Here is a 16813-nt window from a genome sequence, read left to right as displayed (position 1 = left end):
TTGCCTGCAGGTTAATGCAAATGTACTAACAGTACACTATGGTGCTGGGCGCAGTGTGACTCACGAGAGGCAGCAAACAGGGGTGAGGAATGCATGAGCGGTGGTCACAAAGATCTACTTTTGTATATTGGCTTTGCTGCTCACCACCTGAGTGATCATCCCAGCTCCTCTCGGGCCTCAGTCTGTGTGTGAAATTAGCACAAAAATATGCACCTTGCAGGGTCATATTAATAACAGGTGGTAATACATCTCTTCGCGGTAATGCTCAGTTAATGGTAGCTGCCATTATTGCTATTATTTGTTATCAACAAAATTCTACAGAAGTACAGACTTGGAATAAATTAAGTATGGCTGAGATGAGTGTACTCGTGTCCCCAAGGTATCATGAGTGTTAGGGAATGCACTGTGCTGCCCCCAAATTCCTCTGTTGAAGACTAACCCCCAGTGTGACTGTATATCAAGGCTTTAAAGAGGTAATTGAGGTTAAATGAGGTCTTGAGGGTGAGCTCTAATGTAATAGGACTGGTATTCTTCATAAGAGGAAGAGACACCAGGGATGTGGGCACACAGAAAAATGGCCGTGTGAGGTCACAGCGAGAAGCAGCGGTCTACAAGGCTAGGAGTGTGGCCTCAGGAGAAACCAACCCTGGCATCTTGATCATGGACTTCTGGCTTCCAGAACTGTGAGAAGTCAATTTCTGTTGGTGGTATTTTGCGATGGGAGCCTGAGCAGGCTAATACAAGGAGTGAAGGGTTGACATTGAGCGTGGGCTGGAACAGGCCTGCCTGAGTCAATGCCTTTTTTAACTGCACTCTTTTCCTGGAAGGTATGGGATTAGGATGGCTGTTTTCTCTTTCTCGTCTGCTGTATGGGACCGTATCTGGATTTGGGGAGCTACAAGCTGGCTTGAAGGCCCTGAACCTCTGATGGTATAAAAAACTGGTGGGAAAGAGAACCATGACTCATCTGTGTCCAGGTGACCCACGCAGACCACTCCTGGCCTGTGCAGGTGAGCGGGCAAACACAACGATGTGCTTGGGTAGGCTGGGCCTCCCTAGCTGTAGATGCTGCACTTGCTGTATCTCCTGTTCTATATGTTACCATGATCTTTTAGGTCTTGACTGTCAACCTGGACCCATAAAAAAACACTCCTGCAGGACAGGTGTGTAAAATAAAACCCCATTGTCTGGTTAAGATGAGAACCTCAGAATGGCGAAGATTTTCCAGTAGCGGAGGGAATTAAAGGATGTTGGATCACATTATTCGGTGCAGCTGAATGACTGATAAGTACTGATCAGGAATGCCTATGTCAGCTAGATATTGGAGGGCATATATGAAAAAGCTTTTACATACTCAGAGCACTGGGATCTGGAGAACTGCTTTCTCAGATAATGCTCATGAGTACTCATTCATAACTTCATTCAATAGAACAGACTTTTTCTTAAAGTTCATTATCACTGCATGGATTTTCTTTTTTTTTCTTTTTAATTTTTTTATTCTTATATTATCCCCATACATTACATCATTAGTTTTAGATGTAGTGTTCCATGATTCGTTGTTTGTGTATAACACCCAGTGCTCCATGCAGAACGTGCCCTCTTTAATACCCATCACCGGGCTGACCCATCCTCCCACCCCCCTCCCCTCTAGAACCCTCAGTTTGTTTCTCAGAGTGCATGGATTTTCTTATATGTCCTCAGAGCAAAGGACATACAGAATCTGTGAATCCAAACTATTGAAACTAGAAGTAGACTTCAAAATAGAGGCTGAGGTAATACTGGGTTTCTGATAGCACAGAACACTCCTGTGCGTCTCAACGTGAATTGCTCTCTGATGGGATTCTGGAGGCCATGGTGGCAGGGCAAGCATAATAAATTACTAGGTATTTCAGAAGCTAGTATTAACTGAATACTAGCCGCACCAGGGATTGTTCCAAACTTTATATGTTCTGAGAGATAATTATTATCTTCCCTTTACAGGTGAAGAAGAGTGGACCAAGACAGTGGATTTCCCCAGTGTTCCACAGCCAGGAAGTGGCCACTGGCCATAATTCCCTCCCAGGCTATCAGGCTATTAAACTTACACTCTTGCTATAGCTGCCATCTTGAGATTCAAGGCTTACATCATTGAGACTCTTCTCTGACATATAATATGTTTCTAGGCATTGCTGTGCTTAAAGTGGAAAATGCCGACAGAATGATTAATATCTGAGCTAAGTCATTCACCCTTGGCAGAATTCTGTCCCTGGAGCCATAAGGATGGCTGTTCAGAGACAGGAATACATATGCCCAAACTGATCTTGAGGTCAACAGAGAGGAGACACTTCTTTGATGCTATTATTGAAATGATACTATTTCTTGGTGCAAAAGCTTAACTGCAACTTTACAATCAAAGCAGTTACCGGGCTTAGCCCTGCATGGTGGGTGGTTGGTCATCCCCTATATCTGGTGAGACGGTGCTGCTTCAGAGGGTGGCTCTCTGCAGTGAGTCTCACGGTTCCAAGTCCCTTACAAAAGTGGAGGCAGAGAGAGAAGACAGTGCTAAGCCACCAAATCCTAGCCTGATCCAAACGTTAAAGTATAAACAGTCCCTTAGCAGATTTCACCGCAAACCCAAATTTCAAATCCATCAGCTGGGAACTCTGTCTAAATATTTCTTTTACAAATATCTGTATGTTATTGTTCTTATTATGTGTCCCACTGGTGACTCCTGCTCATCTTTGGAGCAAAATAAACATCTTCTTTCTGTTGATTTTAACATATCCTGTGTTCTCTCTCTCTCTCTCTCTCTCTCTCTCACACACACACACACACACACACACACACACACACACACTACACGAGGTCAGGAACCTGACCCAGGCTGATTCACCTCTTTCTCGGTCTTCATTATTGGTCTTCAAGTCTTTATTATATAACAGCCAGATCCAGTCTCCTTCATCTAGAGTCAAGAACCCCCAGTGCTGCTTCTACCTGTCACCTCATTCTCCCACTCTCAGCCTGCAGACTCAAAACAAGCCGTTGCAGATGTTAGTCCCAGGTCAAGGCTGGATTTATGGAGCTGGGAGGGATCAGCATGGCTCTGATCACCAGCCTTGCAGGATGTAGGGGTTTTCCAAGACACTAGGGTGGAGGAAAAGAGGAGGAGCTTGGGGATGGAGAGGGAGGGGAAGAGAGGAGGTAGCAGAGAGGCTAGGAACAGAATATGGCGCGTTTTGAGGTCAGGATTGCAAGGAGGGCATAGTTATGAATGTTAAATAATACCAGGATGTCAAGAAAAACAGGTAAACAGCGAAAGGCTCTATGATCTGATTATTTTGGTGTAGCAGTCAGGGAACACATAGGGGGAGAGCAGCTTTAGTGGGTAAAGATACACCACTGGTTTAAGACTCAATTACAGCAGAAGCTGGGTGTCCCTGTCTGGCTGGGAGGGAGGCCTTTTGAAGTCGTGTGTGGGGACACGAGAAACACCTGGAGGTAGGAACAGGAAGGGGCTGAGGTGGATGGAAACTAGCAGCTCCACCCCGTGAGATGAGAGTTTTCTCCTCACCCTTAACTCTCCTTGAGGAGCACAGCCCAGGGCATGAGCATTAGCTTCTCCCCTCAGGCAGACAAGAGAGGAGAATGCATTTTGTAATCTCAAGGGAAGGAACAGGAGCTTGTAGGGAAAAGTGGCAAGGCCTCTGAGGAAAGCCAACACGACAAAGGAAGGACTCCTGTGTCAGGAGGGGTGGAATTGAGGGGAGCAGGCCCACAGGACTCAACATAACTGACATCTTCATCACTGGGCTGACATGAAACAGCGGCAAGATTAGCCTAATGATTCCTCCATGGGATTGGGAACATGGGGTGATGACAAACTATGATGAAGAAGGATTGGTTGGAGATGTTGAGAATCAAAAAACTATAATTGTTGAAATAAAGATTTCTAAGGATGGGTTGAAGAACAGACCAGATAGAGCAGAAGAACATTTTAGGGGGTTGAAATATTGGGTCAGTAAACCCTCCCCAAAGGTGACAGGAAAGGCTAAAGAGGTCTTATGGAAAGCTGAGTTTACACTCAGAGCTTGAAGTTTACACTCAGAAACTGATGAGGTAAGCAGTACTTGCTGAAATTAAGTATGTACATACCCTAGGATTCAGTAATTCTCCTGGACACACACACACACACACACAGAGGAGGAACCCTCGAACAACAGGAAGACGTGCATTAAGGGTTGCTGGAGTGGAGAGGGGTGGGAGGGATGGGGTGGCTGGGTGACGGACATTGGGGATGGTTTGTGCTATGGTGAGCACCGTGAATTGTGTAAGACTTTTGAATCACAGACCTGTACCCCTGAAACAAATAATACATTGTATGTTAAAAAAAAGGAATGAAGGAAAAGTTAAGAACTAAAGTTAGTAACTTCATAAGAAGAGAGTAACTCAGGGGAAGGAACTATTTGAAGAAATAATGACTCAGAATATTCTAGAATAAATATTAGACTTTGGAATGAAGAGGCTCCTAAAATACTAAACAGAGTAGACATGAAAAAACCCCACACCTATACCTATGCTGTGATTCTTTTTTTTTTTTTAATCCCCATACATTACATCATTAGTTTTAGATGAAGTGTTCCATGATTCATTGTTTGTGCATAACACCCAGTGCTCCATGCAGAATGTGCCCTCCTCAATACCCATCACCAGGCTAACCCATCCTCCCACCCCCCTCCCCTCTAGAACCCTCAGTTTGTTTTTCAGAGTCCATCGTCTCTCATGGTTCGTCTACCCCTCCGATTTCCCCCACTTCATTCTTCCCCTCCCACTACCTTCTTCTTCTTTTTTTTTTTCTTAACATATATTGCATTATTTGTTTCAGAGGTACAGATCTGAGATTCAACAGTCTTGCACAATTCACAGTGCTCACCATAGCACATACCCTCCCCAATGGTAGGGAGCCACCCCATCCCTCCCACACCCCACCACTCCAGCAACCCTCAGTTTGTTTCCTGCGATTAAGAATTCCTCATATCAGTGAGGTCATATGATACATGTCTTTCTCTGATTGACTTATTTCGCTCAGCATAACACCCTCCAGTTCCATCCACGTCATTCCAATGGCAAGATCTCATTCCTTTTGATGGCTGCATAATATTCCATTGTATATATATCTACCACATCTTCTTTATCCATTCATCTGTCGATGGACATCTTGGCTCTTTCCACAGTTTGGCTATTGTGGACATTGCTGCTATAACATCGGGGTGCACGTACCCCTTCGGATCCCTACTTTTGTATCTTTGGGGTAAATACCCAGTAGTCCTATGCTGTGATTCTTAACCCGAGGCTCCAAATTTCAGGTGTTCATCTACGGGAGTCTGGAGGCTGGAGAACGGGATGGGAAACACCTTCCGAGTTCAAAATTTTCACTAGTCTCTAAATGAAATTTAGCATTTTCTTCAATTAGGACCATAGGGAAAATTGCAGCAGGATTAGCAGTATCTGTGTCACTGCTGCTGATAGAAAATCATAGATGTATTCCTACTATAGTTACAGATTTTTTGAAGCATCATTTATGGTCATGATGAACTTGAACTCAAGGTAGTTATTAGACCTGATGCTAGCCAGGTCTTGTTATTTATAGCACTTGTATTACTATTGTATCATTAATTTGCTGTTTTAAATGTTTGATAACTTTATTTCAACACATTTGGTTTCTTTTGTAACTTGGCATATTTTATGTTATTCATATAAAACATCATTCTGAGAAGAGGGACACAGGCTTTAGCAGACCAGCCCCCAAAAGGCTAGGGGTGCTGCATTACAGTTAAGAAACACTAAAGGAGAAGAAGGAGAAGTTCAGTAATAAGGATGTAACTCGTGTCTAACTTCTCAATAGCAACGCTGCCAATAAAAGACAGTCTCTTGAGAGCGTTGACTTAAATATGGCGACCAGTGAAGATATTTGTAAACATGTGAGTCTTGGAAGGATTCACCTATGCAGTCTTTCTTAGACAAAATTGCCCTCGAGTAAAAGGGGAAATGAATCCAACAGGTAATAAGATATGGGAAATAAGAGTAGGTAAAGAGAAAAACTTAGTAAATACAATTAAAATAAGTACACAATTAAAACTATAAATGCTATCACCACAGCAGGCCGTCAGGTGGGGAAGGAGGTCAGAATGTTCTTGTTTTTTTGTTCATTCAGAACGGAGATACTGATTTGTTTTTGTGGATGACAGATAAAAAAAGCGTAAGTATGAGTCTTATAAGTTAGGAATAGCCACCAGAGGAATGAAAGTATAAATGTGTAACTTTCAAATCAGTAGAGTAATGGTTCAGTTCAATCAATGTAAAGTAGATGGGGGTGAGTGGGCAGGCAAACAAGTAAACAAAACACAGTAAATCGAAAACGTAGGTAAGATGGCAGAACTCGTCCCTGAAATAACCCTCGTTACAATAAATGAAGAAAAAGACAGAGATTCTCAAATTAGATTTTTACGGGATTCAGCATTAGGATATCTGAGATACTTTTAAATAAAAGGGTACAAACATCTGTACAAAGCACCAGAAAAATATTAATTACAACAGGGACACTGCAGTAGTTTGAAAAACAGAGATAAAGCTGTGGATGGAAAACATCATAAGGAATAAAGATACAATACATCGAAAAGGTCATGGACACATTTAACTAGCCAAATGGCCTCAAATTATACAGAGCTACCTATGATAGGTTATTGACAGAAATAGAGAATTCAACCAATTAAGCTTGAAGTTTACACTCAGAAACTGATGAGGTAAGCAGTACTTGCTGAAATTAAGTATGTACATACCCTAGGATTCAGTAATTCTCCTGGACACACACACACACACACACACACACACAGAGGAGGAACCCTCGAACAACAGGGAGACGTGCATAAGCATTCACGGAATGGTGTGGTAGCAGAGTTTGGGGAATTCAGGTATTCATCTTTAGGGGACAGAATAAATAAAGTGTCGGCATACACATAATGGAACACTATACACACAGAATTCACAGAGCTATACAAATACATCTTAAAAACATAGGCTGAGCGAAAGAGTAAGAAACAGATGAGATTTGTAGTACAATATCATCTGTATAAATTATGACATGCGAAAGGCAATACTACGAAGTTTCCAGAACGTACATATATTTTGAACAGATATATAGAGAGTGGGGCTGGGAGGCCATACATAAAATACACTCCAGTGGGTGCCAGCGATGGGGAGAGAATGGAGTTGAGAATTGGGAAGAAAGATGAAACCTAGGAAAGTGAAATTAAAATGAACGAGGAACACCACCAGGATGTGACAACGGGGCCAGGAGGTGAAGAGTGGGGCCCAAGCGATGCCGCCCAGCAGGACCGCGACAGCGGGGCCGATGGAGGAAGGGAGGGGAGAATGAAGTATCAAAGGGGCAACTGTGCTGGCTCAGGCTAGTGAACTGGGGTGTTGTCTCGCATCCTCAGGGAATCATGGGGGGGGGTGGGCAGTGGGGCTGCGAGCGCCCATCCCTTCCCCAATATTTGTGTCATGATACTAATCTCTTTTATTACAATCTTTTTCTGTGTGACAGTTGCCATTTATTCTCATGAACTTTAGTTCAGTCCTTAATGAAGGAATCAAAAATGTATATGTGAAATGGCAAATCTGTTGAAAAAAATCTTCCACGCCGATGGCAAACCAGGTGCCTTTACATTAAAACAGCTTCACTGGATCAGACCGCGCCAGGGGTCATGAGAAAACTGGGATGAAGACCACAGAGTCCCTGAAGAGGCACATGAACTATTGTACACAGAAGGTGAACAATTGAATTGGCTCTTTTCTTAGGTCCGAAATCTCTCTGAACGCGTCCACACACGTGACCTCTGCCTGAGGAAAGTGGCTCAGCACCTGGAAAACAGGCTGTTAACTGGCTACCTTGTGAAGTTCCAGAAGAGGTTAAGAGTATACTGTCCATCTGCTTACATTGGGAGTGTAAGAAAACAAGGTAAAAATAGTGGCTATCACAACTTACTTAAAATGTTAAAACTCTAACTGTAAAATTGAGAGCCGGGATTGTAAAAGCTAGTAAGATTTGCCCACTAAAGGGCCAGGGTAGGAAAATATATGGTGGCTGCTAGTGTGTGACTTCACCTGTGGTGGGGCGGGGCAGAGGCTGTTCTACTAAGAGGAGCAGAAACTCAGACGTGGCCTGGAGGCGGAGCTTGGTGGAAGGTGCGGTTGGATTAAGACAAGAGTAAGTGTCGGTGATCCTCATGGTGAGCAGCTGTGAGGGCCCATGGAGCAGCTTCTGTGTTCTATTTGCCCTTTTGCTTCGTAGACAGTTTGTTGATTTCATCCAGTGATATTTATACGAGATCTTACCTAGCAAATCATTTTATTTTTATTATTTTTACCCACGGCTGTGGTTTCCAACCACGCCATGATGCCTTCTCTCTGGCTGGGGGAGAACCAGGGGACTGGTTATGAGGGTCAAGGGAGAACCTCTTTGCATCAGGGTCCTAGCTAGCATCTCAGCTACTGCCAGACAGGCAAGGCCTCCACTTGAAAGAAGGAGAATGAAAACTATATTTAGGGCCTACACTGCTCTGAGATACTATCTTTCATAATATTCTGAGACTCTGTCTCCTCTCTCTCTCTCTTTTTTTTTTCCCTGGCTTCTGTCATCCTTGATTTCAGTCTGTGGTACCTACTGAAAAAGGTACTTCCAAAGATGGCAACATGACTATTAACTCAGAGAAGTAACAAACACTATACCATTCACTTACTCAGCAAATATTCACTGGGCACCCACTGCAGCATTATTCTAGGTCTCTGTTATCATGTAGCCTATCTTCTAGGGCAAGGACACAAAAAGAAATGAAAATATCACAAATTCTGAGGAGAATGTAAAATGGGAAGTGACTGGTGACGTCGGGTTGAGTGGTCAGAGAAGGCCTCCCTGAGAAGGTAGCTGAAGCTGAGGCATGAAGGACAAGAAGGAGCTGGCCTCTTCCGTGTCTGCGGAGGTATTTCAGGCAGAAGGAACAGCCAGTGCAAATGCTCTAGAGCAGGAATAAGCTTGGTGTGTCCATGGCACATACCAAAACTGTGCAGAACAGCTAGGAGACTTGCTGCAACGGTCCAAGCAAGAAACAACTGTGGCTTTGACTCGGGTAGGACTCGTGGTAATGGAGAGCAGTGGACCCATCTCAGGGACAGTCTAGAGGTAGAGTCACAAGACTTACTACTGATGGGCAGTGATGAGGGAAAGAGAAGAATCAAGGGTAATTCAAAATTTTGGGCGCAAGCAAAAATGGGTAGGTGGTGATGTCATTTACTGAGATGGGAAGTTTGCGGGAAGAACAGGTTTGGGGTGGGCATTAAGAGCCTGCCATGTTTTCTCTGAGATGCCCATTAGACATCCAAGCTGAGATGCTAAGTAGACAGTTGGATCAATGGACGCAGAATTCCTGAGAGAAGTGAAGCCTGGAGATTTCGATTTAAGAGCCATTGGTCCAGAGATAGTATTGGATGTCACTGGACTGGATAAGATCACCTGGGGAAAAGGATGGGTGGAGAAGAGAGGAAGGTTCTATGACGCTTCAACATCTAGGCCATGGAGAGGAAGAGAAGTCACAGGAGAGACTAAGTCATGGCAAGCAAAAGGCGGGAGGAAAAGCGGTGAGCACTGCCATGGAACCCAAGAGAAGAAAGTATCTCATGAAGGACAGTGGGTGGGATGCTGCCGGTGAAATCTTGCCCTGTAGGGTTAATGAAGTTGAAAGTAGCAAGAAGTTTCAAGCTTGTTTTTCAGAGAACTGTTTCCTCCTCATCAGTTGCCGCATCTTTCAGTCCCCACTAACAAACCTACTAGCTGTCTCTGGAGAAACCCTGGACTCACGGTCAGGCAATATGGTTCCAGCCTGCGAACAAGCAAAGCCCTACTTTCCTTACCTGAGATAATGAGCCCAAGACCCTGTCCCATTTATACTGGCTCTTGGAGCATGCCCATAGCTCCTTCTCTTTGTCCTAAGATTACCTCTTGATGTCGTTAGAGTTGGCAATTAGTTAGGTTCTAACAGGATACCTGGAGGCCAGCTATGGGGAAAGTCAGAAGGCTGTCCTGGCAGCACCTCCACAAGAAGCCAGATCAAACCAGGCAGGTCAAAAATGGCGGGTGCCATGACCAGAAACCCCTGACCAAATCAGGAAGAAAAGGCACAAAACTGTTGCCAAGAAATCCCCACCCCAGGTAATGAATATTCCACTCCCTAGTTAACAGCTGTCAATAAAAGACAGAAACCCAAGGCGCCCAGCTCTCTCCTTGGAGCTCTCCTGCTCTCACATCTTGGGAGCACACTTTCACTTTACTAAACTTTCCCACTTGTGTTGCTGGTCTGCTGTGCTGGGTGTCTGTCCTTGAATTCTTTCTCATGACAAGACCAAGAGCCTTTGGTGACATCTTTGGGATGGTCTGGGGCAAGGCCTCAGGGCTCGGGGTCTTCCCAGTTCACCAGGCAAGAGTCAGGGGCTGAATTTTGCCTCATTCTTTCTTTCTTTATTTATTTAAGATTTTATTTATTTATTTGTCAGAGAGAGAGAGCAAGAGAGCACAAGCAGGGGGAGAGCAGACAGAGGGAGCAGGCTCCCCGCTGAGCAAGGAGCCCGATGTGGGACTTGATCTCAGGACCCTGGGATCACGACCCCAGCCGAAGGCAGACACCCAACCGACTGAGCCTCCCAGGCATCCCTGCCTCATTCTGATGTTAAGTCTCCACCCCATGCTGAACACGGGATGTATGTTACATGTATGTCACTCAGTGTACATGCCCCGTCTTTCCTCATGAATAGTCCTAAATTGCCCTGCCCTTTCCATCAATGTGTGTGTAATCTCAACCCCTCCGATTATAAAAACAGTTCCCTCCCCCTCTGGGGAGGTGGATTTGAGGCTTGTCTCCTCATGTCTCCTCATTTGGCCTCCTCTTGAAGAAACTCTTCCTTGCTGCCAACTTCATGTCTCCGTGGTTGGCTTTGCTTTGCATCGGGCAGTGGGACTTGGGTTCAGTTACACTGGGAGATCATGGACAGAAGACCAGAATTCTGGACGTTCTCTAGATATCCGTTGGTTCTAGAGAGATCTGTATTGACTTTGACAACCCTTACAAAGTGTTTACCAAAGTAAGTAAAAAAGAAAAAACAGCTTATTTTTGTATCACGAAGACTCTCAAGTAAGGCGGCTCATTCCCCGCCAAGACTGCTTCTGCTTCTCTTCTTAATCCTAAAGCTTTGTGTCTGTGTCTGTTTGTGGTCCTCCACCTGCCTTGGTCTTTTGCATTTTGACTTTGTAATGCACAGAATACTTGCCAGGGCCAACTCAGGCTAGGCCTGACCCCCTCGTCTCCTACTCTAGACTCCATAACTGAGAGCAGTGTTTCCTCATGGGGGCCCTGCTGCCCTCTGGGGCGCACGCACAAGTCTTTGTCCGGATGGATTCCCCTGTGCATCTCGGGAATTCTGCCTGCAGCCTGTCGCTGGAGGTAGCAACTCCAAAGCCGCCACGCTTTTCCAGATACCTGGTGGGCCCCATCATCACCCCAGATGAGAATCGCTGGTATAGACTGACCACGATGGCCGCAGCGTTCCCCTCAGCTTGACTCAACACTCCACTGGTTTCTTCCTGACCCTGGACCCCTGACTTCCCTCTTCTTAAAACATTTACTTAAGAAAACCGGTAATTGTACATTCTTTGCCTTCCCCTTTGAGATGTAAATCTTTTCACAAGAGTCTTTTTGCCAGTTTTACAACCCAGGATTGTCTTTCTGGGGACCCAGGAGTCACCTCCCTTTGAAATGTAAACTTCAAGGGAGCTACTACTTCCAGTATCTCTCAGTTTCTGAGGGGAGCGTGGGCCCCTCACTCCGAGTTGTAAAGCTACCTCCTGCCCTGAAGAGAGGAGAAAGTGTACTTTTCCTCTGGGTAAAGTTGTTAGCAAACACAGATGGCCTATGATCTCTCCTACCCTCGCTCTGAAAAACGCGCCTTGTGTATTTTACCACAATTAAAAAACAACACACGAAAAACACCCCCTTCCACTGTTTCGGGGGAGTTGGGCTCTGACTGAGCTGCGGCCGGTCTCCCCTCTGCAGTAACCTCGAGTGACATCTTCCTGCCTGTTTAACGTAGGTGTCATTTTTGCTTTGACAAGATGGACTGTTCGGAGCTGGGTCTCTGGAATCAGACTGCGAGGGACCAAACCCCGGCTCTGTCTCTTACCAGCTGCACGACTTTGGGCTGTGAACTAATCTTTAGCTTTAGTTTCTTCACTGTGACAATAAAGCAGAAACTAGTAATACTATTTACTTTAGAAGAGGTGAACAAAGCATGTGGCACACTTGACCTTGAAGTGTGGCCCAGGATGTGTCAGTCAGCACTCATGTTGTTGCTACTGAGGCAGGTTTGCAGGAAACAGGAACAAGCAACATATTTTCTGTGTTTTCATTCCTGCTCTTTGGACTGTACATTTTTTACTCTAAACTTTTTGGATACTAGAAAGAACCATTCTATTCACATACAGATTTGGGTGCACTTTCTGCCTGGAATTCCATTTTTCTCCCTGGCAGACCACAAATGCTGATTTTCTCTTTGCTCTCCCAATGATACTGCGTTTCAGATGGCACTGGAATACTGGAATGATCCACTCATGATTCTGGAATACAGAGGGGGTGAGGACCAGCTGACCGAACAAGCTATATCATGGAGTTTGGGGAAGTTGGGCTGTTTTATGGGGCCGCTAGCGAAGCGGAGCTCAGACAATGAGCATAGCGCTCTGGCCTCATTCACTTCTAAATCCATTTAAGAAACCTCACCTCATCCATCAACTCAAGTGGCAGCTCAGGAGGAGGAGTTTCCTCACAGACAAAGTGCTAGAGGAAGCAGAGCCTGCAGGCTCTGCTGCCCCTGTTTGCTGAGTCCTGAGGGTGGCGCTCTTGCTTTGGTCTCCGGCCAGGCAGACATCCTGCAGAGCACAGAAGATCCTGAAGGAACGAGCAAGAATTTTCAGCTCCTTTGGGGCTACATCTTGCACAGAAGCGATGGCCTCCTTTAACCTCCAGAGGGATTTCAAAAGAGGTCAGGGTCGAGTGAGTTGAGCCTGGGCATTTGTCATTAGTCAGGGTTCTCAAAGAGCCACTTAGGAGACTGAATCTTCCCGAACCTTCCGAAGCAGCCTCCTGCTCTCCCAAACTCTGACCTCCTCCTGTCAAGCACAGTTTCATGCTCTGACCCGTGCCTGGCTTGCTGCAAACGCACTCCTCCACCAGCCACCTGCCTTGAATAGCCCGTCTGGCTCTCCGCGATGGCTTACCCCCCGCCAGCTCCCTGACCATGCCCTGGGCTGGCTGCCAGCTGCAGGCTGATGGCCCGGCAGCTGCCCCGCCCCCTCCTAGCCCTGACACTGCGGCTGCAGCTGCCAGGGCCCCCAGCTCCCCGGATGTCTCTGTGCCAAAGAGGACTCTGGCTCAGTCCAGCCTGGCACTGCTCACGCCTACATAATGACCCTGAGCATGTTTGCTCTTCTCCGCCTCCTAAGAAAAAGAGGGCCTTTTGGCTGCCATGGGGGATGGAGGTCTGAGCACCTGGGCTGGTCAAAGCTACAGATCACCATGTGGTTTAAGTGTCTCTGCTGGGCCATCCCAGAAGCTCATCATATGCTAGTTGCTCATGTTGGATCAAAAGCATGAGAAGATTTCCTGCGTTTTGCAGACAAATATTAGCAACTGCTTCTTTCTTCCCACGTCACTCTTCATGTTTGTTACTTTTTGACTAAAGCAGAATCATAGCCGTAATAAAAATTCTCACAGTAATGAGAATTACTGCCTAAACACCTGTGTGTTAATCCTCTTTCGAAGACAGCTTTTAATTATATTCTAGATGAAGAGCGAGGGGGACTGTTCTTCTCGCTGTTTCTTCAGTTACTTTGAGAAAGGAGGCACAAGTCTGGCCTTCCCTCAGAGCCCACTGTGTGTGCAAAGCCCAGAAGGACTTCCAGTCTGTTTCCGCCCCTCCTTTCTAGAACGGAGAAGGAGCTCTTGGCCTCAGAGCCCACTGTGTGTGCAAAGCCCAGAGGGACTTCCAGTCTGTTTCTGCCCCTCCTTTCTAGAACGGAGAAGGAGCTCTTGGGCAATTCTGCCATATGTCTCGACTGGGATGCTTACACCTGTGTTTTCACATGGCCGCTTGCTGGCTCCTGGGCCGACTGAGAACATGCCGGGGCCCCTGCTTGCTTCTCCTGCCCTGGGGCCCCTGTGGCAGGCCAGCAGGTGGGGAACTGCAGCCTGATTTTGGATGTTGAGGGGCATTTATGCAGAGGTACTTTCCTTCAGGGTGTGTGGGTTAAAGGGTCAGTGCTTTAGGGCTGGAAGTAAGTTCTGTAGGGGGCAGTGAGGGTTACCTGGAGGACGAAAGCTAAGGGAGTAAAGGTAAGAGCAAAGATAAAGAAGTAACTCCTACTTCATGAGTCTGACTCCATGCCAGGCATTCTCCAGAGCGCTTCTCCTGGATGGATTCAATCCACCCTGAGACGTGGGGACTGCCTCCCTATTTAACACGGCAATATTGAGTAATAACCTGCCGGTGGTCCCTCAGCAGGTTAGTGGCAGAGATGGGATTCAAAGCCCACGTTAACCACACGACACTGTGGGAAGGATGACCGCTTGGCAGCTGAGGCCGCTTTAACCTATCTCTAAACACGTGACCACAAATGGCTGAAGGTGGAGGAAATTCTGGAGACCAACAAACCCAACTCCTTTATTAGACAGATGAAACAGGAGACTCAAGAGGGAAAAGGAGGGGACACTTGGTCAGGATAGAGCTTCTTATGAGAGCGGGAGTCAGAACAGTCTTGGGATAGCTGGCTCCAGGATTTCACGGCTGCTGAACTGATTTTCTTTCCGGAAATAAGGCCCCCTCCCCACCACCCCTGGAGAGGACGTTTGTCGCAGAACAATATGTTTTCACACTGGTGCACAATAGCTCATGTCTGGGAGATGCGCATCACCCCACCTTTGAGCCGACAGGAAATTAGAAAGGGGGACGTGGACCTCCTCGTGTTCATCAAGTGAAAAGTGGCTGCTGACTCATCATGGCAGCCCCCTGTTCCGAAGCTTCCTTCCCAGGTCACCAGTGGTTTCATAATTGCTAAATTCAAAGAACATTTTTTCTAGCCTGATTTTACACACGGCACTTGATATTAGTTGGCAATAACAAACACAGAGAATTTCATGGAACTCTCTCCTCCTGCGACACCCTCTCCTAAATTTTTCCATGCTTATTCTCTCCAATCCTTCAGTCTTCTTCCTGAGATGCTCTTTCTCTGCCTGTCTCTCCAATTTAATTGTTCTGTCGAATTCTGACCTCAGTCCTCTACTGTTCTCTTCCTCTAAGCTGTTCTTGTTTAAACAAATCAGAATTCTTTCAAAGATCATAATAAATGCTCCCTCTATCTCTTTCCATTTACAACTTTATTTGGTCTCCAAAATTTCTGGAGACAGCTATAGTCTGTGGAAAGAAAGGGACAGAAAGAAAGTTGGACCTCTATACCTAGGGACAAGCTTAGAAAAATAAGAAACTCGGGTCAGTTAGGGTCACCTGTTATGAGGAAAGCCAGGTAGAATTTAACCAGCATGCTTGAGATGGACAGGGTTGAGGAAAACAAAACTTGTCCTAAGTAATCTGGACAAGATGGATCGATAAAGCGAAATTTGCTCACAATATTCAGCAGGAATCAGCGGACCTGATAATTAATAAAAAATAATTTTAAAAGTAATGTGTAATTTTGAGAACTAAAACGTGAGAGCAGGATTTGGAAGGGGCTGGGTTCTAGTTGGGGTCGAGGAGTATTTTATTTCAAAACTGTTGACTCTTTCACGGCCCCTGATGACATGGCTTGTTAACAAGTCAGTCTTACTTCCAAAGCTAACTAAGTTAACACGTTTGTAGTCTGCCCACATTGCACCGAAGGAGCTGACATCCAATTTTACTGTTCTTTTTGTGACTTTCTAATGTTCTTAAAGCATTCTGACACAATTATGAAAGACACCGTGGGGCTTTGGCCCTTGTTAAAATTAGCTGACCCTTAGTGAGGCTCTAGCTTGGGGTGACAGGTGGTAGGACTATGAGCAGCAACCAGGTCACATCTGGTTTTGCTTGGTCTGGGATGGCCACAGTTGACTGACTTGATCAATTAACCCCCAGAAACTCAGAGAGGGGGTCTAAGGTGGCACATAGCCAGAAAGTCCTTCAGACTTGCTCTCTTGTCATTCAACAGAGGAAAAATGGCTAATTCCCTAAAACATCAGTGTTCTGGAAAACAAAATTTAATACTTCATGGGAACAGGTATTGATTTGAAATAACATTAGCTTCAGCTGGAATATATCAAAAGCAAAGACCAAACTGAGGCTAGATTGACTTCTTGCAAAGGATGCTTAACTTCTGCTCTGTTTAAATTTCTCAGTGTTGATCTCTTTCTCCTGTAAAGATAGTATGTGGGGAGGAGTTCACATCCTTCTCTGCCAAGAACCTTGAGGATGAGCAGAGAAAGGAATAACAGATTTCTCCTTATCATTTCAAGCAAACCTGAACTTAGGGAATTCATTTCTTTCTCTTTCTTTCTGCACAGATCAGAGACCTCAGCGATAACCCAGCCTCCCCTCTGATTTTGTAGCTGAGGACCTCGAGCTCCGGAAAGCAGAGAGCAGAGCCAGATTTAGGTTTCCTAAGTCATCTTCCTTGTTCCATTCTGTCTTGATGGAGACTACACGAAGC

At 45.6% G+C, this 16813-nt stretch overlaps 1 protein-coding gene across 1 annotated transcript in view; it reads right to left on the bottom strand.

Moving 5' to 3' along the window:
- CNTNAP2 (contactin associated protein 2) overlaps positions 1-16813 on the bottom strand; it is a 1342199-nt gene that overhangs the window by 191554 nt on the left and 1133832 nt on the right. The window lies entirely within an intron of this gene.

This window comes from Neomonachus schauinslandi, chromosome 12 (genome assembly GCF_002201575.2).
Source record: "Neomonachus schauinslandi chromosome 12, ASM220157v2, whole genome shotgun sequence".
Classification (NCBI taxonomy): domain Eukaryota; kingdom Metazoa; phylum Chordata; class Mammalia; order Carnivora; family Phocidae; genus Neomonachus; species Neomonachus schauinslandi.
Note: the sequence above shows the minus strand (reverse complement) of the source record. Positions and strands in the feature narration are given on the sequence as shown.